The sequence below is a fragment of the Arctopsyche grandis genome, chromosome 9 (genome assembly GCF_051622035.1).
Source record: "Arctopsyche grandis isolate Sample6627 chromosome 9, ASM5162203v2, whole genome shotgun sequence".
NCBI lineage: Eukaryota > Metazoa > Arthropoda > Insecta > Trichoptera > Hydropsychidae > Arctopsyche > Arctopsyche grandis.
This window is the reverse complement of record NC_135363.1, coordinates 20,944,165-20,967,029: the sequence shown is the minus strand read 5'-3', so window position 1 is coordinate 20,967,029 and position 22,865 is coordinate 20,944,165. Positions and strand designations below refer to the sequence as shown.

Below are 22,865 nucleotides of genomic sequence, written 5' to 3'. Positions count from 1 at the left end.
AAAAAACAATTAAATAAATCACTGAACATACATACATATGTACGTATCTATCAAAAAGTCCCACTGATCCACCAATGCCCCAAATCCACTCTTTATTCTGTATTCTCATGCAAAAATAATTAAATTAAAAATATATATTAATTTCAAGCACGGATAATCCGCACCCGGATAGTCGAGAGTACACTGCAGTTCTCCATTACAGATCAATCTTTAAAAATATATATTTTTTAATTTATTAAGACTAGTTATGTAAATAATATGTACCGACATGTTTAGTATGCATACATTCATATATCATACTATGTATGTATACTTAATTCAATGGTTTGTTTGTCCGGGGTTTTACCATACGTATTTACATACGTATTTATATACATATACAATGTAATTGAATACTCATTGCTTGCTCGGCGTATACAATAGAATTTTTTATTGTAAGTACTCGAAACTGCCGGTTTACAATACCCTGAACTCTCTTCCTCCTCCTATAATAAAACTCTCCGCCCAAATTTCATTACACAGCCCGTGTAAATAGCAAACGGTGTTAGAGCAACAATAAATAAATTTATCGAATTCCGTCAAAAGGGTCGTAAAGTTACCTATACAATACACGCGAAGGTTTTCTTCAATGCACTTTCCTTTCGCATTTCCGCATCGTCGGGATTAATCACGTAGGGTCGATAAATTTCCCGACCATTTAAGCGGCACACTGGCAGAAATCAAAATGGCCCTCAGCATAGCAACCCCTCACCCCCTCCTCGTTTTCCCATGGCTGGGGACCCCCATAGCGCGCCTTTTTATTGACACCGAGAACCTAAACTGCCGAGGGGGAGAGGGACGTTTTTAAAAATACATTTTTCCCAACGGCACACAATATTTTTCGACGTAAAAGGAGGAAGGCTTTAGTACCCGGCACTAAAACTCGTAGAGGCAAGGGGGTGAGGGACGGGGGAACGGAGGGCAGTACCAGGGTCAGGGCTTCTTTTCGTACCGTGAAAACTTTTCTGATTTTCCACGGGTTGGTGAAGTTTTCCGGCATTTTCGTCACGTACTCGCTTTTAGGTGATACGTGTAAGTCGCCGCTCCTCCGACGCCGCGAAACATAACAGAAATATGAATAAGGGTTGACCGCAAACGCCGTACATTTACAACAGAAATTCAACCGAGCCCCCCCCCCTCCTCTCCCACCGTCTCCTTTCTCACTATAGACCCTCATATTTCCTAAAGAATAATTCAACGAAAATACAGCCTTGGTCAAATGAAAAAAGTCTGACGCAAACTACGCACCGTTTCCCAAGTGCTCGCGTAAAATAAATTTTTACTTTCTTTTCACGCGACGTGTGATCGTGTTTTATGGCTGTGATTGAGTAATATTGTACTTTCATGGGCTTTGGTAAAATTTGTGAAACTGTAGTATCGAAGTGCTATTACATTACTGACAAGTAAAATCTTGTTAATATTGGTGTGAAAATCAGACGTGTCCCATTGTAACTAATAAGAGAAATATTATATTTGTGAATTGATTATACGACTTGTCACGTTATTGTCACCAATGTAGTTTGTATTTTTAAAACTACTTGATTAGGATGATGACGATTCGATCAACATCCCGACTAAGATTTATTTATTTAATATGTCGTACATATATGTATGTATGTACATACATATATATTCGTAACTACATTTTTTAGTATTTAGAGCTGTGTACTTTTTAGAGCTGAATTTACTGTTTAATAGCACTGATTGTTAAAATCTTATTCTTATACAGGTTGAATCGATGGTTTTGACTGATTTTACGGAATCTGTTATGACTGTCACTGCGGAGTCTGGAGTTTTGACTAATGTCAAAGACGCGGTTTATATATTCGTTTCTTACCAGGGCTTTTGAATTATATACATTACCATCATAACACTAAATTTTAAACTAATGTATTTAATTATAACATTGTATTGGGATATATGTATTATGTATGTGTATGTAAGTATGTTTACAAATTCGGATTTCCACTGTTCCACAATATAGGAGTATGTGAAATGTAATCGGCATTGTATTTTCTAAACATTGTACATATGTATGTATTTGATGATACAAATTCGCATTGAACCGTGTGCTATTTATTCGATGAAAACATGCATGTAATTGAATTAAGACCGTGGTGGAAATGCGCGCGAAATAAAAGTTCATATTAGTGAGGAGAAAATTCGAGAAATTTTCCGCGTAAAGCTGCCCCGCTGAGACCTGTTATCAGACAGACCGTCCCAAGTACAATTTGCTTTTATGCGAGTTTTTTCTCCCGTCCACCCACTCGCGCACCCTCCCTGTCGGTTGTTTTTCTTTTGTGTATTGTTTACGTTTTGTGTTTGTACTTTAATAAGATCTTCCGTAAGTTTTACTATCTCGCGCATACGCACGGTACCGAAAAATAAAATCGGATTTTCTCGCAGAAGGATACTCGTGAAATTTAGTCGTAGTGCAATGTTATATACCGTGTACAAAATATGAAAAATTCTAAACCATCTTTATCATTTACAAATATGTGAACGTTTTTCTAATGTTCCCTCAAAATGTAGTTACTTTCTTATTTATCCCTTTATTCATGTAGCGTTCGTTTTAATAAGCTCGTAAATTTTCATTGTCTGGAAAGTTCTCTTCGTGAAAAATCTCATTAATATAAAAACTTTTAAAGTTACCCTTCGGTGCATATGCACCGATAGAACTGTATACTTTCGTCTGCGACATGATACATTTGTATCTCTTTTAAAATAATGAAAAATATTGTACAATATTTCTAAATATACATACGTATGTATGTGTGCGTGGGGTTTTATTTTATATTCATACGAAAGAAAGTTTTCCAACTTTTAATGAAGCCGCTTACGTTGCTCTTCGTCTTTGTAATTCGTATATAAGTCCCTTTTTATTTTGCCAAAAAAGCTCACATATCCTCAAAGAATTTCAAACTTATCAAGTATAAATATTTACAGGTATTTTTTTAACACAGTCTTAAGGCGAATGTGCTTAAAATTAATATTATATAAAGTTGAAAAACATTTATTTTAAGAAAGCGCTGAAAAATACCACTTATGTATGTACGTGTACATACAATACATACATACATATGTACTACATCTACTATACAAATATAAAATTGATTTCTTTCTTCGCTTATACAAATTTTTGGTTGAAATTTAGAACCATCAAATTTGGTATACATACTTATGGCGGCTTGGACCAGTGGTTAGCATATTATGCTTTTGAGCAGAGTGGTCACGGTTTTGAGTCCCTCTACAGTCCCGCTGCTGGCCAGACCCTGGTTTGTGACTTCAGGTCGATAGTTTCTTATCAGAGTTTGCCAATTTTTCTGATTTTCATTGAAACGGTTCCTTTACAATTGGCATGTTCTTTCCCATCTATCTTGCTAATCTCAAGCTATTCAGCGTCTTGAGGTTCACCAATTTGTTTATAAAAAAATTCTCCATAGATGTCATTGTGGATGTTTGTATAAATTCGCATTGTATAAAATATTTATATTGATTGTGTTGATTGATTGTATTTTACCTGTATAAGTGTACTCGTTGCTTTGGAGTGATCTATGTATAAAGGCGAGTGTTCATGTCCTATCTGTTCCGCGAAAACTGACTCACGGACCTTTCACTCAACGGCGTTTCGCGCACAAAATTTCAATCACGCGACAACTGGCTCACAACAGTTATTTTGAAAAGCATTTATTTATATTGTAGTACCGATAGTTCCAATGGCTTGTTTTCGTTCAAATACTGATACCACCAGTTTCGGTAATGCCCGTGAGCCAGTTGTCGCGTGAGTGAAAGGTCCATGAGCCAGTTTTCGTGACACCGTCCTATCAAATAAAATAAAATCTCTTGACTATTTTAACTCGTGTTTAATTCTTTAAATCTAAAATAAATTTAAATTAAAAAGAAACTTAAATCTTACAAGAAATACGTTTTACATTCAAATACGAGAAGTGTAAACGTTTCAAAGGCTCAAATTTAAAATTAGCTAGGCAAAACTGCACTTTAGTACGGATATAAAACGGAAATGCAATTGTTCGTCGCTCGTAAAAGCCGTTCGCCTTCTTTTCTCAGTGTAATTGCGCAAATTGCGTACCTGTCCCGCTACATAACGAGTGCCGATGGGGTATCTCCTCTCCGCCATGGCGTTGGAAGACGGCATTTCATTACATTGTTTCAAAAAGATTAGGCCCATGGGGTGGCTGGGGCGTAGGGTGGAGCATCGGTGTCGAAAGCTCTCGTTCCCATCCCCTTCGCCCAATTCGTCCCCATAATTCAACGGGGTGCCGACTAGTGGGGTAGAGGGGTGGCGGAAAGCCTACGGCGAGAGGTGGTGCAATCTGCGAAAGCCTTAAAGTAAAATGGGACCTTTCAGATTCGCATTAAAGATTGTTTTGCGTTTTGCATAATTTTGCCGCGGTGATATATTTGCAGGCGACCGTAAACAGGGGAAAACCTCGTTTTAGGGGGAGAACGAATGAGGTATTGTGCCCATTATGCACCGGCTGATTTCAATGAAATTGCATTGAAACAGCTCAATGAATTGATGTCAAAATTGTTGACACTTTCGCTATTAATAAAACTTCAATGGTCGGCTATGTATGTATGTATAATGTGAAACGTTTCATTTGACTGTCGAACTCCGGTCAATATATAGGTCTTAATAGGCTATGAATGTATAATTTAAATGGATGCTATAATTTAGCTTATATTATATACTAATTTTCTCTCGACATAAATCAAATGTGCTAAAATTTTTGCCCAGTGTGTAAACAAATATATAAAACTAAAAATAAGTGTCGATGGACTATTTGATATCATAAAAATGTTATCGCCGTTGATAAAATGTATTGGCCCCAATAAATCTTTTGATTTTTATCTTGTTTATTTTTTAAATGGCAGATAATTTTGCAATTATCTTGCCCACTTCACTATATGGCTCGTTGGTCTAGGGGTATGATTTTCGCTTAGGGTGCGAGAGGTCCCGGGTTCAAATCCCGGACGAGCCCAAGTCTCTTTTTAAAGTTTTTTTCAATATTTTTATAATGTAAACGTCTTATATAGCAGCAGTTTAATTTTTAGTTCAATTACGAAACGACATGTATGCAGTTTTTAAAATACATATAATTGAAATTTGATTTCACGCAAAATTTATTTAGTTTTATTAAAATGTTGAATATTGATTCGCATTTCAAGATTTAAATTTTTAAATTTTAATTAAGTTTTGGTTTGATAAATTTCTTTGATTTCATGGTCCAAATACAATTCAATGGTCCAAAATACAATTTTACCAATTAACATTTTATTTGTGTGTGTATTATTTGTCCAAGAATGACTGTGGCCTCGATCGTGTTTAATATATGTAGATACAAAGCATCTAGAGAAATATAATATCCTCAATTTCAAATAATTTACGCACGTACACATAATATATGTACACATATCTCTAAACAATATATCGCATGTTTTTATTTTTTAATTAACTCTCTATGGGTCGTAAACACATAGGCTGTTTTTTTCGTGCGTATTTCATTCAAACTACTCCTCCAAACGTCATTCAAAAAGTTAAGTATTATTTAAAAGATAACTCCCATTCATAGATATCATATTACATAGTACATATACATACATATACTACGTAGTAATAAATTAAAAATATACATATATATTTCTAAATTTTAAACATAGAGTTTAAAAGTGTACATATGTACATATATATTTTTGGTATAAAGCTTGAGTTATTTTATTAAGGAAAAATAATCCCAAATAATAATATTCAAAAAGATTTGAAATCCCCAGATATTGAAATTGACTGGTTTTTTTCGCGTAGCATACATATTTCTCAAATTGAATCTTTCATTCAAATGAATAACACAACGATCCATAAGATATCTTTTACTACGTGAAAATACATATGTATGTATTATATATTGAAATGTTTATAAATTTTATACAAAATTGAATACAGCAATCACCACAGTTTGAGAGTTAGATAGTTTAGTAATTCATACGGCCGAAGATAAATTTAAAAATGCTGTATTCAAATTTTTACATAATTAAGGTGATAGAAAGGTTGAGGAGTTATTACTTTCACCGTTACTCTTATAGAGAGTTTTCGAAAATGTGTGCTAAATACACATAATATATGTAATGTGTTATGTATAATAATAGTATTCAAGGTTGCGAGGTCAATGACCGTTTGTTTATAATAGGAAAGTATTACATTTTGTAAACTAAACATAGCAGCTAAACTTTTGTATGCACTAAATTATCCGGATTCCTTTTTAAGATCCGGATCCATATTAATTTTTCAGTTCCGGATGCAGATTCCTTTTTCAGTTCTGGTTCTGAATTCCTGTTTCAGTTCCGGGTCCGGATTCCTTTTCCAGTTCCGATTCTCAATTCCCAATTCCTGTTTCAGTTCCGAATCCCAATTCCTGTTTTAGTTCCGATTTCCGATCCATCCCTGTTTCAGTTCCGTTTCCAGATTCCCGATTTCTGTTTCAGTTCCGATTTCGATTAATTATTACTATTCGTATTGTAACTTTATTTTAAATCATGTATCAATTTGTTTCCGAAACCACCCGTTGAAATGTCAACGGGCATAACACTAGTAATGAATAAAGGTCACCTGATAACAATTAATTTTGAAATAATAAAATAGTAGTTTTTCGTGGAAATTTTGTTGTTTCGGAAATGCTTAATGTGATTTATGTTATGCGATGATCATAAATATTCGCATGCATACATAACAATGTCTTGAGCTCAAATTGAACACCGTATTAGTCTTTTCCTACCATCAAAGCTCGCCCTCAAGATTGACTATCCAGAATAATACATCCGTATACGAAACGATCCTTCTTTTGACCAGAAAAAATGATCAAAATCTCGAATAACCTCCTCCCCTCCACCAGCACCCATCCACCAACCTCAGGGCTGTATTGCGGCTGCTTTACGTCGCACTCCACCCCTGTCGTTATTCATGCCAGCTCGCATCAGGATAACAACCGGCGGCATCCTATTTATTGTCCTCTAACAACCGCATTCCACCCCATTGTCTTCGAGTTCTCGACGCCTACGTTTCTTCGTGCAGAAAGGCAGCCGCCAGCCACTGTACCACCCCGACCCAGGTCCCCGGGTGATTTGTAAAGCATTCCCCCGCTTCCGGCAGGGTTATCCGTCGCCGGGATCCCTCCTGCGTGGGCGGGTGTAATCCTCGATACAATTCCTGTAATGATAGTCCTTATCGTCTGTGCCGTGACTGCATCTGCCTGCCTACTGGGACAATCTTCAATACAATTATGGTAAAAGCCGCTCTTTTTTTAAAACCGCCCCCGAACCCGCCGTGCCATTAACCCGAGACGGGCGTACGAAATCTACAACATAAATTCACTCCGCGGCAAGTGGTGCTTGCGAATTAATACCCCGACCACATTTAAACTTTGAGTCGCGCAGTTCAAGGTTGAAAGTTTTGTGAATTTTGCGATGATGCAAAATTTAAATTTCAGTTGTTATAAATTTGAATCAAATCATGAGAGATTTATGGTGTTTATATACGAAGCATTTTAAGTGTAGTTCATTTCAAATAATTTAATATTTGAAATGCAATTTGTGCGGTCACGGGTTCTATCCCTGGTGTGTGCTGCTGGTCAGACCTTTGATGTGTGAAACGGTTCTAACAAATTGGCATTACTATCTTATTTCTCTCGCAAAAATTTGAGTTAATCAGCATCTCAATTTTCGCTGATTTTTATAAATGTTACAAATTTGTCCATAGATGTCTCTTTGGATGTTGAGCATTGTTTGTATTCACCATGTATAATACTTGCAAAACTCCTGTACAATTTTTGAATTTTGTTTAAACCATACTTATTTACTATCAAATATAATTGAACACGATAGTATTGTATTATGAATAAATTTTTCCGACTCTCTGAATATGTTCCATGAACAATGAGCCATCGATATTCCAAGAGTATGTACTATATGTATACGTATAGGTTATTATTTGAAAATATATGTATGTATGTATGAGTTTTTCATATGTACATATATATGTATGTATGTACATATGTACGTGCATCTGTCGATGCGGCAAACTTCCGGCGAACGCTCGGCGACCATACGCACGCTTTAAAAAGGCCTTTCCGCTGCAAAATCCACTTTTTAATGAAAAATTCATGTACGGTTGTATGTCAGCCTCGGACAGGGTAACGATTTCCGTCCCCTGTTCCCGTCCTCTCCCTCTTTTCCCCCTCGGACCTCACCTCTCCCGGCGTGAATTATTCGACCGAATCTGCCGCAAAGTGATAGGACTCTGAATTATTTATCGGTCGAGTTCGGCCCTGCCGGAATTCTCGTGCGTTGCGGCCCTGATCAATGGCCAGCCTTTTTCGCCGGAAAGCCACTGATAAGGGTCATTTTCCTAACCGGAAACGTCCCTCTGCCCTGCCGCGAATCCTATGCAATGCGGTCGTTTGCAATCAAAACCGATGTCTGTGCTTTTTAAATTTGCCTATTCTAACTTGCAAATCTACCATACGATGTACCATATACTTGCTCAGGTCGAATAAATAAACATAGCCCATTTTATTTTCAACATTTATGTACATATACACAAACACATACATATGTATGTACTGACACATAATGACAGTTTTGATTATTTTTATAATTATTTTACGTCTGCCGCGTGACTTTTGACCCACTCTATATACGAACTCGGTAGTTCATAAATCTAGAATATTTTCTATATGCCCTGCTTTATGTCGCACATGTGCTCAGAAATTATTGCCGCGGTAAATAACGGTAAAAGAGGAAAACGAACGGAACGATACTATTTATCGTACGTTATATTATATTATACGCATTGCATAAATTTGATTATACAGAGTGTTTTTAATGTGTTTTGGGCGAGAAAGACGAAAATAAAGCGACATTATCCAGACAATTATTGAACATCTGGCTCTAGCATTGTGTAACTAAAAATCCTTCTTAATGCATAAATTTATTTTATATGATATTTGGAAAGAATTTCAAAATATTTATCGTATTTACATACTACATTCTAACTCAGATGGACAGGGAAAGTAGGAAAGATGGATTAAAAATTAACGTAGATAAAACCAAATAACGTTCAATACCTGATAGAATTTCATAAGATGATAAAATAAAATGTCTGGTAATAAGGAGGAAGAAATAAAAAACGTATGAAATTAGGATGAAGTGGGTTTCATCAAATGAAAACCGTTTTGAAATCAAAAAATGCCACTTCGTTCGAAGAAAAAGATCTTCGATCTATGTGTTTTTCTAGTGATAACGTATGGATGTGAAACTTGGAAATTGAACGCCAAGATGCTACACACAGTCCAATTCACTCAAAAAAGTATCTGCTGCATAATGAGAGATAGGACAAGGAATATGTGGGTGAGAAGTATGACAAGGGTAGTTGATATAGTTAAGAGAGACAAGAGATTGAAATGTCAATGGGTGGGTCACTTAGCTAGAAAAATAGACGAAATGTAGACAGAAGAAGTGCAAGAATGGTTGAATGTAGAATGGCAAAAGGAAGACTGAAAGGAAGCCGGGTAGAAGAAATTAGAAAAATGTGTGAGGTGAGATGGATGAGAGTTGCGCAAAATAGAGACGAGTGGAAGCGTGTTGAAGAAGCCTTCATCCAGCAGTGTATGGTAAATAGCTGTAAATGATGATGATGATGATGATAAAGAAAATAATATAATATGCGGTACCGCTATAGTGTATGTACATACATGTAGGCAAATGAAATCAAATGTGAAGGCGCATCGACATGTGCTTCACACCCTTAATTAATATTAAAATTAAAATTAAATCCCTTCCACACTCCAGCTTCCTCGTATAAATAAGGGCTTGACGTGTTGGCGCGCTATGCAAATAGTTGTTTCGCGGCGGTTTCGACAATGCGCGAAAATTAAATATGTTTACGCCAAGTAAACATACATACATATTATGTATGTGCGTGTATTTACGTGTGTGTTTACACGGAGAGAGATAGGCGACATATTCCCGAAGACAAAGAATGTTAATTTGCCCGAGTTGAAGACTCCTCACACCCTTCGCGAATTTCCTTCCAGAAATCCAACCACCCCACTGTCGCGGTTTAAAACCGCGCGAGCGCGTAATCGAGCAAAAATTGAATAATTCCTCTCGAACTCGAGCGAACGCTTCATATGTACACATGTATGTATATGTATCTATGTATACTTACGCACTGAAGAAATTGTATGTACATTAAAGCAAAATACTCAGAATTTAAATTAGCCGCACGCCACTGGCAGCACTGATTGATTTACCGCGCAATTATTTCACTATCTGGTGTGAAACAAAACGGCATGCTGAAATTCTACACTAGATAAGTGAGTCGTATACTTACCAAGACATTAAGCTTTAAGCTTTCGCATACTATAAAGTGTTTATTTATTTTACGCAAAATCATTGGTTCTTCTTTGTAAATTTCCAATACTCGGTGAACAATCGGAATCAAGCTTTGAGTCATTTGTATTTCGAGTATGCAAATGTAGCTTTTCACTCGGTGCGCTCCGCTCTACCGACTTTCTCGAGACTCATTTTCTCAACTTTATCTGCTTGAACAGGATTTTGAATATTGTAAACAAAAATTATTTTGTATACGCGTATATGTACATATAATGCAGCTAGTATATATATATACAGTCCCTGTTCATCGAAGTTCGAACACTCGTTCGATGCGGCTATTTTGTGTACCTGCTCCCGTTATGCATGTCATTTTGGGTTAATTTTTTTTGTAAACAATGCGGATTATCCTATTGTATTTATCTACAAATATGTTATTTAATAATTAATGTCTCATAAATTAAGGATTTTACTTTGTAAAAACATTTTCGTTTTTATACACTAATCTTAATAATTTCTGGAATTTCTGTGTGAGATTTGAAGTGTATCTTCCAGTTGGAATATATATGTATTCCATTTAACCTGGTACCAACTACCGTTATAGTTAAAGTGTATTTCAGTTGTAATATATTTCGACTAGTTGGAATATATTCCATTTAAGCTACGTAAGTTGATTCATATGTCGAATTACATTTCAACTGGTTAACATATATTACAACTGAAAATATAGTTCAACTAAAATTTGGTACCAGGTTAGATGGAAAGGTTAGGTTTTCGAAGAAGCGTCACTTGACTAGTAAATTAAGTTAGAAAGTCACATTTTTGTTTTGAACATATTCATAGAGTTACTAAAGTTAATATACTTATTTTTAGAGTTACTTAAGTTAATACGATACTCATTACCATAATTCTTAATACCTAGAAAATATGAACGCATTATTGAATTTTAAATCATTCGTAAAAACATCACAGCTGTCAAAAATCAACTGTTATATTACAACATTGTTGAAAATGTATTTGTGCTTGTAATTTACTAGTTGAATTGTATTCGAATATGAATGACCTTTAATACACTTTGGCTGTAATATATGTACATTTATATTTACATATTCGACGGTGAGATACGCCGAAAAAGTCAAGAAAATGAGTCTCGAATAAAGAAATTATGATAAATTAAAAACGACTTTATTCTTGAGGTAGATATGCAATTTCGAGGAATTCTGATAGTGGGTCAAAGAAAGAATCTCATCAGTTATCTTCGTGTTCCTCTTATTACCTTCACTTCCACTGAACATACATAACATACATATGTACATATGTAAGTTCTAAACAGATTTATTTTATTTGAGATTTTTCAAAAATCGAAGAATTTCCTTCAGGCGAATCAAAGAGTATGTGATTTTCCACGTTCTATTTAGTTGAGTTTATTAAATACAAATATCGTTAGAAAAATTCGAAACTTCGAAATTAGAATACTTGAAGTAAATAATTTTGTTTAAGAAAATGAACGAATCCAAACTTGAGTATAAACATAGTAATTACGTAATTTCGTAAAATTATATATACATATATGTATGTATGTATATATAATTTTTCTAATATTTATTACCGTTTCTAGCGCGTGTCAGAAGATGATAGCGCATCATAACGTAACCATAAAAATAACAACTAAATTTTATTACTACCGCCGACCGCTTTATTGTCGAATGCTTTTAACGACCCGCCGATTATTCAATTACGTAAGAGATCTGTCGATCGGCGTAAAATAAATCTCAACATTTTTCCGCCGACGGGTTTGGTTAACCCCACAGTCTGAACCTTGTACATATAAAGGTGTATATAACATTTTATATATGTTTGTATATGTGTGCGTTTGATCGTTTATTATTGTGTCGGAAAATTCGCGTTATAGTGACGAGGCGTCTCTACTCTCGATAAGTGCTTTTGTTTGTAGCGCGATGATCGTAAATTTCACCCCAGTCGAAACGTAACCCATACCCCATCCCTATGGCAGTTTTTATAACTTTTTCCTTCATTGCTGGGTTAAATTTGGGTTCGTTTACATGTGCTAAAGTACATGTCCGTAAAGATTGTTCAATTGCGTACTAGAGTTCAAAACCTACGTATGTACATACATATGTATATGATTTGAAAATTCGATTTTTTTTTGATGATTTTCTGTATATATTAATTTGTATAAATAGAATTCTAACGAAATGAGATAAAATTTGTTGGTAAAATAATAATCTAAAAATATTCATGTTCTTTCTATAGTATAAAAATTTAAATTTCTGAAATGAATATGTATAACTATTAATATTATAAATATTATTATTAACAGAAAGAGACATCAATATAATGTATGTATATGTGTACATATATAACATTGACACTTTTCTAAAGATGAAAAAAATTAAATAAAAACGAAGAAGAAATTAATTGAATGATGGTAGACATGGGATGTACATATAGATATATTTGATACTAAGAAAAATGATTAAACAATAGAAATTTAAAGCAAGAAAAGGAACAACAAAAAGGGAGAAAACATGAACGAGAATATTGTTAAAAGAATATCAAGATCTATATAAAAAGGAATTACAGGAATAGTTGGTAGAACAGGGATTAATGTGAAATAATGAAGAATATCGGAGGGATCTGTTTAGACATTGGAATAGGATTTTACTTAATACTATCAATTATATAATTCAAAAGCTTAAACGAAAAACCTAAATTTTCCTCCTAGATTGCAAGGAAACAAAATGATCGTTTTTCAAGAAATCTGGAATTGCAGTAGGAAGGGAATTTTTTTATTTATGCATTCTAATTATGTAAAAAAAAATAGAAAGGATTAAAGGATAGAAATGATTCCAAATAGAACTTGCAAACTATTCCAGATGACTTTTTACAAATTAATTGAAAATCAAGGCAATGGCTATGGGATTTAAAGAGCTTGCATAGTCTAAAAATGAAACCCAAATTCCCATTATAAATTCCTATTAACGAGTATGAGCAGCATGTAAACATAAATGATTTTTCAAATGTAAGAGAAGAATATTGAATGTTTACTGAAAAAAATGAAATCATATTCACTTTTTTTTTTTAATTTGTTGATTATAATCGAACAGCAACCTATCAAAAAATAATAACATAGAAAAGTGTATGTTGCATCATTTTTATTGTAGTTTTGCATGTTACATGCAAGCAAGCTCAAACGCTGGTTCAATCACGGTAAGAGGATTGTATTTTTTAATCTGTTTTTTGAAAAAAAAATGGTATACTGGTGCAGAATCCGTTCACAAAATGTAATTTGAACTCAATTTCGATAATCGCATTAGCGATCCTACTCCGTGCGATAAAATCCGCGCGTTCAAATTTAACGTTTTGCGAATATCACACCGACGACCGTTTTGAATATATTAAATTGTGTTAAGGTTGCCATCGTTATTTTCAGAAGTCGTTAGCTTAGTGACACTAAATAAATGCATACGCACGAAATCGTTTAATCGGAATATTGCTTTATAATATGTTGTGACGATAAAGTAAAAATAAAGTATATTATGTAGATATTTCAAAATTTGTATGAAATCGTTTATACAACTTGAATTTATTCTAAAAATGTTGTAAAATTATATTAGAATATGATATTTTTAAATTGTAGCAGTATTATAACCTTACCAGAAACTGTGTAATGATGTTTGAATGTTGAATAAATCATTTAATACTACTGCAACGGATCTATGCAACTCGGGAATCCAATTCAATTTCAGTCAATGCAGTAATGCTGAAATCACACAATCCAATTTACTGAATCGATTCAATAAATTTAAAGTAGGATTTGTGTCACAAGTCACAAAATGACGAAACTCTTTGATTTTAGTGTCGGTATCGGCATGGTGTCACAATATTACAAATAAAAAATTCGATGTATATATTGTATACATATGTAGGTATGGAGACTGAGTAATATAAGATAATTCTCACGTAACTCTGTTATAATATATTAGAAACAAATGTACCGTATGTTGATTATCGTCTTCTTTTAGTTTTCCTTCCAACATATTAATTGGGGATCCATTTCAGGGCATGTCAATATGCGTTATGTTGAGTATTTGACTAGTTCGGAAACAAATAGAGCAGGTCGCGTCAGCGTATAAATTAAACAAATTGTTGTTTAACAACTTAATAATACACGCGTATCGCCCTTTGGCGCGTAAAACCCAAGCAAAACTCGCCCTTAAACCCTTGTCACCTGTCAGCCGCCCTCTAAAATCACTATTGCCGCAGAATACCATATACCACCCCTCGTGCGGGATAAAACTAATAACTGCGAGTCGTTTCGAACGAGTTTAGTGACGCGTATGTGCGGCGATGGCTTCTGCCCAACAAAGATAAACATGTTAAATACATATGTATGTATGTATATTTTTATTATTGTAACATGATGAAGGTATGTACATACATAGAAGGTGCATACGCCAATCGTAATTTAATTACAAGAGTGAATGTAAAAGGTAAAGACCTGATATAAAGGCTCCTGAAAATCGAGCAATTTTTTGATATTCGTATCTCATAGTATTTTTCGATATTTATGAGTTTTTTTACATATATGAAACGTTTACTATTTTATTTTTTTGGAAATCACACTTTTTTGTATAATGTTTTTTTTCCATTTTCCAATATAAAAGAAGCACTATAGTCGTTGGCAATTTGGATCAAAATACTGCATATGTGAGAACGGTAATTTTAATTTTGGAATGCTTTTTATTGTTTAATAAACTTTGTTCATAATACATCTTGTCTTTTATCGTGGTTTCTGATGAAATGATATTTTTTTTATTTTTACTTAATTTTGTTAGTACTAATAAAATTATCTTATTTTAATGTTAGTGTATATCATAATAGGAAAAGATTTCAAACCCCCATTTAGAGGTCTTATGTTCATGATACATTTTTACATACTATTTAATAAACTGGAGACTCTTTAAAGTCGACGATCTAAAGCAGATTGTGCTTAGATAATCTGTGTTTATACCGGATGGGTTTAGACATCTTGTTGTAATCACTGACTCTTCACCAGTGTGTAAAGTTAATAGTCAACTATCGAGGAATCAAAAAAATCTTCGTATTTATTCAATTTATAATTCGAATGGTCAACGAGTGTAGTAATGTATTATATTTATAGGTATATAAAATAATGAAAAACCATTGCATAAATAAAATGCAAATGTGAAGCCGAATTCAAATTGAATATTAAAAGTAAAGTTGATAGTTGTGTATTTTTTGCTAAATCACTCAGATGCTGAAAATCACTTGAAAATGTCTTTTCTTTTTAAACATATTTTCTTATAAGAAAGTAGTTTATTCGTTTATTTTATTTGTTGTGTAATATTTAAATATAAATATATGAATATTACAGTTCGATGATAACATTGTAGCTATTTAACAATAAATACTTTATGTATTATGTATGAATGCTGGTGTGTCGTGGGAATTTTAGCCCTTTTTGAAAATCGCTTTACTAAGATTTTGATTACTGTGTAAAATTAGTATTACATATATTATAATATATGTATAAGCTTCACTTGTACAGTGTGTCAAGGATCAGGGCTCCAATCTATGGATATCTCTTGTCTGAAATTTGGCGTTAACGTAGCGCGCACGCCAAAATTGCGCGTATAATGTTCGGACCGTACTAAAATTTCCGTGTTCGTCGTTAACAGGTTTCGTTCCACGAACGGCGGTGAGGGTATCGGATGTCGCATCTAGCTTTAATAGAACTAGGAAAATCCTGGGTGAAGCCGGCGCCTACGGGGTCGTTTACGGGCCAGTTTACGACCAACCCCCCAAAGTGCAAAGCGATGTAGGAAAAGCCATGGAAAATCAACCACCCCCTTCACCACCGATTCCTTTATAGTCACTCCCCCCCCCCCCCACTCTCCTCCGCCTCCGCTCACCTGGCCAATTTAAATCATTTGCTTAAGAAGAAATTGCAAGGTTCTGTGTGGTGAGAGTGTGCGGGAAGAGGGTCGTATTTTCGCGTGCATTACGCCGGGAAATGGGTTTTGCGGAAAATCCACCAGGCGCCTTTTTTCGCTTGCTCTTTGTTTGCATTAAAAATATTAAGATGACTCTTGGCTGGGATGATCAGAGGCCGACTACGACGTAGACGCTAATGGATTTCGACGACTTTTATACCGCGACGGGGTTATGGAGAGTCGGGGAAAGCGTGGAATGGAGACGGGATGGTGTGGGTGGTCGAGGTACAAAGCGATCTGAAGCGCCGGAAAATGAGCAAAATAATTTCGGGAAAGCATTTACGGCTTAATTCGGCCAAATGCACGGTGAAAATTCCCGTCAAATATTAAGTGCATTAAAAACGACGTTGAAGTAACGCATTTAATCTTTCGCACACGCTCATCACTTCTTTTAAATGATTTAAAATCGAACTTATCTTGAATCAGTGATTTTTACTCGTAAGAATCAATTTTCATTAATTGCAATCTGGTTTGTAAACAAGGAGATTGGCATTGAAATCAACAATCGGTAAAAATAATATTTTTATTTCATACTGTTGCATATTTAGTAGGTATTTTTTTATTTATCTTATTCAACCAATCATGCACAATCATCTTACAAATCATTACAATGCGACGAGTGTATTATAAAGATCAAGAAATTTCAATTATAAATACATAGTTCTTATGTATTTTTACATTAAACACATCAGAAGAACGATCAAGATCCACAGAGACGTCTATGGAGAAGTTTGAAGCATCGAGTCGCTGAATAACTCGAATTTTGAGAGAGATAGGACAGGGATGGCAATTTTGCAGGAACCTTTTCAATGAAAATAAGATAAATTTGCAAACTCTGATAGGAAACGATCGATCTAGAGTCACAAACCAAAGTTTGTTCAGCAGCAACCAGTGGCAATCGAACCCGTGACTACTTTTTTCTAAAGCACTATATGCTAATCACTAGTCCATGCTGTTGGTTTCTGGTATCTACTCAAAAAGAAAAGAAGACAGATTTTTGTGGTTTAAATAAAAAGCTTTTACGTACGTTAATTGAAATAAATAGGATTTTAATAAGAATGTTATTCAAACGTGCTGTTTATCGATGCTTTCTAACTTTTTATTATACTAATGACACTTAAAACTTAAATTAAATATCGTTGAATTGAACTTGAATAATAAGATTATTCTTCGGTTCAAAAAACTCTCCCTCACTTAAATTGAAAAATTGAAGTACGTAATAATTTTTGGTTGTAATATATTTTTTTATTAATTTTTTTTTTATAGTTGGCTACATTATGTTTTTTTATAAAACGAATAAAATATCCAGTTGTTTTTTTGGGATGTTTTTACAGAATAAAGTCGTCGACTAGACACATAAATTTTACTCTCTGTCGTATATGTATTGTACATACATATATACGTACATACACATATCTTGCAACACAATTGAAGCACTAAACATGTTATAAATATATAGAAATATTGGAGAGTAAAAAGTAAATCTATATGGTGTCCCAATTAGACGATCTTAGAATTCAAATTGTGTTCTATAGATACATATGTATGTACATATAGATATGAATATGAGTAAAGTATTGATTTATGTGTTATTCATACATGTAATAATTTTGACAGTTTGGTAATGAAAAAGTGATTCAAACAAACCATTTCATTAATGGTAGAAGCGTATTCAAGGGGACGAAATGAATGGACATGTCATGATATTAGTGAAGTTAACCATAAAAATCCAATTCATTACAAATACTTTATGATTTAATGGAGTCGTTACCGTTTATGCCACACACATACATACATTTTATTTATTTTTCTCATTTAGTCCGAGTGAGTTTCCTAATGGTTTCGCATTTTTTTTCCTTTAAACGGTCCCAGCGATTTAGCGAAATTATACCGAATATGCCGCGAGAGTTTTCCCCGCGATTAAGCTTCCCCCCTCACTTTTCCATCTCCTCCTGCCCCTCCCCCCTTCCCCCTCATCGGCTCCACTCTCGGAAAAGTTCACCGCGACACGATGCGGCTGGAAAATGTGTCGGCGTTTTCCCGACGCGCGGCCGATCAAAGGATTAAGGAAGACCAAACTGGCGTCGCGGTACTGTCGTCTCGTTTGATGCGAATTTAATGACGACACTCGGATCGAGAGCGAACCCAACTTTAAGGATGACTGGATTTGCCATCTCTTGCAGCGGACTAATTGCGATCTCTGTGCACTTTTTAAAGTGTGTCTGTTATAGACATATGTATGTATGTATATATGTAAATTGAGAAATGTATTGATTTTGTTGATATGTTTGTATAGAAATACTGATGGCACTCAATGTGATAGATATATGAAGTACATATGTACATATGTACATATAATATTTTGATTTATATATTGGTTTACTGAAATTGTTATTTTTGTTTATTTTTCTAATTTGTGTGTTTTATTTGTTTTAGGTAATTACATCTTTACATTCTGTATTATTTCAAAATGAAATGAAAATTCAGTGGTGCGTACTTGTAAGTAATAACTAACTTATATAATATTACTCATATAAGGTGTTCTAATTTAACAGTTTCAAGAAGCGATAATTTGCATTTCTTAGAATTTTCGGAATTTAGAATCTCTCATATTAAAATTAGATATAGTACAGGCATTCCTTAACATACGACGGGGATACGTTCTTGCACCTATGTAGTTCGTAAGTCGAATTTCATATAAAACGTCAAAATATTTAGAAAAAAATTTATTAATTTTATTTATTTCAAAATGTGCGTATTTAATAATTCAAATAAATCTTGACTTTCATAACAAACACATAGCATTTCCTCATCATCCATACAATCCATTTGTTCATCTTCAACGAAAGGTAAAGCAGTGTTAGTTTTTTTATTTTTAATATGTAACATGAAAGGTTTTCTTGAATAAGATGGTTCACATTTAAAAATATTCGCATTTTCTTCCAATATAGTATATAAATTTGTTCTATTAAATCGATGACGTAGTTTATCAATATTGTATGTCCATTGTATATCGAATTTTGTTTGTAGATGCTGGAATAATAAAGGAAAAACCTGAATTATTCCAAACATGTACAAACTTAAAATTCGATACAAATTCAAAAATGGGCATACAATATCTGTGCACTAAGCCATTGATATATTCTTTACTTTTAATCCACGTATTGAATTGTTCAATAAGTCTTCAGCAGCTTTGTAATCAACATATGCTATCTCTCCACCAATTTTTACATCATGGTAATTCGACCTTTTTTTAAATCTTGCTAACCATCCATTACTTACATTAAAATTTTTATTGAAATTTTCAAACTATCAATTTTAAATCTTCAAATAAGCTCAGTGCTTTCGTTTTTATATTTATCCGCTGAGATGAAATCTGTTTCTCAATGTAATCATACATCCAAATCATTGAGTGCGAGGTGGGTCCGAGTCTTCATTTGTTATGTTTGTGGATTTGACTGACTTAGATCTTTTTATTGCTTCAAGAATTCGTTCTATATCTGTTAAAATGGTAGACATCATTGAATGAGACAATTTCAGAAGTCCATAAGTCGAAGTTCGTGTCATAAGTCGAAGACTACCTGTACTTCTAGTTTAGTCATGTTTAATAATAGCCGAAAGATGGTTTCGGAAAATATCAAGACAAAATGTTTTATATATATATGTACATATGTATGTAGGTATGATTGCGTTTTATAAATAAAGTGTTTATTTCAGTATTTTGTGATAAATATAATGAAATTTGCGTATATGCACTAGTAAAATAATTTGTGATAGAAGTTTAGTGTCGGCTTAGATAAAATAGATAGTTTATTTTGATTATTAATTGCTTTAACTTTTTAACTTTTAACGGACGTTTTAATTATCTTATCAAACGATAATTCAAATATCTCAATATGTCTGAAGGTCGGTTTAACAATGTGAATATATATGTATATACATACATATATATTCACATACATACATATATACATACATATGTACATAGACCTTATATTTTACGTACAATGAGATTTATTTTGCGTTCATACAAAATGTGTGCAGCTCAAGGAATACGTTCAATATATCATTCAATTAGCAAAATTGAATGAAATTTTCTGATTTAAATTGCATTTTATATAAATAAATATATAATTTTTGAATCAAAATTCGAATGAGGCAAATCGATAACCATTCGCTTTAATTCTTTCCATGTTATATGGAGTCGCACACGTTCTCCCTGCCTCCCTTTCCACACCTCCCCATTGCCGAATCTTTACAATGTAGCGGCTTCGAAAGCTCCGCAAACTTCCCAAGAACAGCCCGGAGGCTTTCGAGCAGGTTGCCACACCCTCCCCGCCGACTTCTTCTCCCTTCCCTCTCCCACAGCACCCTCGTCTGCGGCGTAAACTTTCAGAATATAAGAATTTAATTATCGCCGCGTCAATAAATTTGCGAATTTAATTAAAAAGCTCGCCTGGCCGCATTCCGCGGCGAAAAAGAATCCCGACTCGTAATAACCGGCGAAAACTTCTCGGCGAACTTGCCGCCATTTTCTCAAATTCGCAACTATTTAGTTTCGCCTGTTTACCGTCGTCTGTTGTTAAATTTGTAGAGCCCGGCTTACGGTTTAGATTCGGACAAATACATTCGCAGGTCTGTTTATTCCGCTAGGATATTAATGCTGAAATGTGACCGGCAAAGGGTTATGTCCACATTGCAGTCTAAATTAATTAACCGCTATGTGTTTTATGTATAGACTAAGTTACGTACTTGCGTTTGTTCAAACAATGACCTCAATTAGTAATGGCGCTATGATTACATTCGAAATTGGGAAAACAACGTTACGATTGTTCGGCACACGAGCGCTAATTGAAAATCTATTCGTGAAAATTTATTCGGTTTTCATTTGCGGCTCTTTTAATGCGATTCTTCGTCAATAGTTGGAATATTTAACGTTGTGGAAATTTATTATGCTATATAGCATTTTCCGATGAAATTTCTATAGCGTACCGAGCGTGGACTGGGGGAATTTTCAGAACGCCATTCTACACACAAAGATTTTACATTCCATTAGCGGAATGGTTAAAATTCTCAATGCAATATTTAACGACGAAATAAAATTTCTTTATTTTATCAACGCAAACATTCATTCCACCTTAAATTCTAACGAGCGTCTCTCGTTAAAATAAAAGCGAAAAAAATAAAAATAATAAAGCTGAGAGAGCCGCCTTGTATTCTTTTCATTAGTTTTTAATTAAAAATCCTAGCATTGAATATTGCTTAAGAATTTATATTAACTCTGCTGAAAATACTTTGGAATATTTTCTCACGTTCACGGGAACCCCATTTACACTATCTTCGTCTTCTTATATGGTACACTACGAACATGATGCATTTTTGTTGAAAAATGGGAGGCCAAGTGCATTACTCGCACATCTTCCAACGTCCTCCACCTCCGCAACATTCACTTCGGTCGAGAGAGTGCACACACAACACACGGTAATTGCACATTCATACAAATGTGCAACGGAAAATGTGAACAGATTTCCGTTTTAAATTTCCATTCCACAGAAAAATGTAAAACGTCCACTTTGCAAAATGCTTTGAAAGTAGTTTGCGACGTTGGTAATATATTATATACATAATTAATATAATACGTGTGATATTTTTCATGACTACATACATATACATATGTATATTCTCAGCTATATATCTACTATATAAAACATTTATCCTTAGGCTTGCTGTACGACGGAAACCCTTAACTTGATTAAATCTACATTAATTTGACAAGTTCTTAATCGAATAACAGAAATATCGCGCTAGTCGTTAAATTTAAGTCAATCTCAAATTGACACAGTTTAATTTTGAAATTCGTTCCAAAATCGTTCGCAGTAATTTTTGCGGTCGAATGCGATTATTGAACCAAATAAGCGATCGTTTTAACCCCATCTCTGCAACCCTCCAAACTCTGTATCGAAATTGCTATCGTTCATTTCGCCCGAGGCTCAAACACATGAACACACACAATTGTTACATACATATATTATATGTATGTACATACATCATACACGTATCTCTATAGAGTTAACGCTCACAAATTTTTGATCGTCTCGTTATATGAATTACATACTGGCAATTCATAACGAGTTGTGAAGTTTGCCAACGCACGGTGTGCGTGTGTGTACACTTTGTAATTAATTATCGGGCCAAGGTATTTCATTAACTTGTCACGAGCAGCTTCGCTCGCATTAACTTTATATCGATGAACAATAATATAAATATCGAGATGGTGGATGGAAATCGCACCCGTTGTATGAATAATGCCGTAATAATATAATCGTCGTGTTTAAATCGTCGCCTCGTTCGGAATTCGGTAGTTTCCCGGAAAGCGGTCCGGCG

At 34.2% G+C, this 22,865-nt stretch overlaps 1 protein-coding gene and 1 non-coding gene across 2 annotated transcripts in view; both read left to right on the top strand.

Moving 5' to 3' along the window:
* The window catches only part of mspo (M-spondin), a 195,445-nt gene that overhangs the window by 68,098 nt on the left and 104,482 nt on the right, over positions 1 to 22,865 (top strand). The window lies entirely within an intron of this gene.
* On the top strand, positions 4,971 to 5,042 carry TRNAP-AGG (transfer RNA proline (anticodon AGG)). The gene has a single exon. It is a non-coding gene; the product is annotated as a tRNA-Pro (tRNA).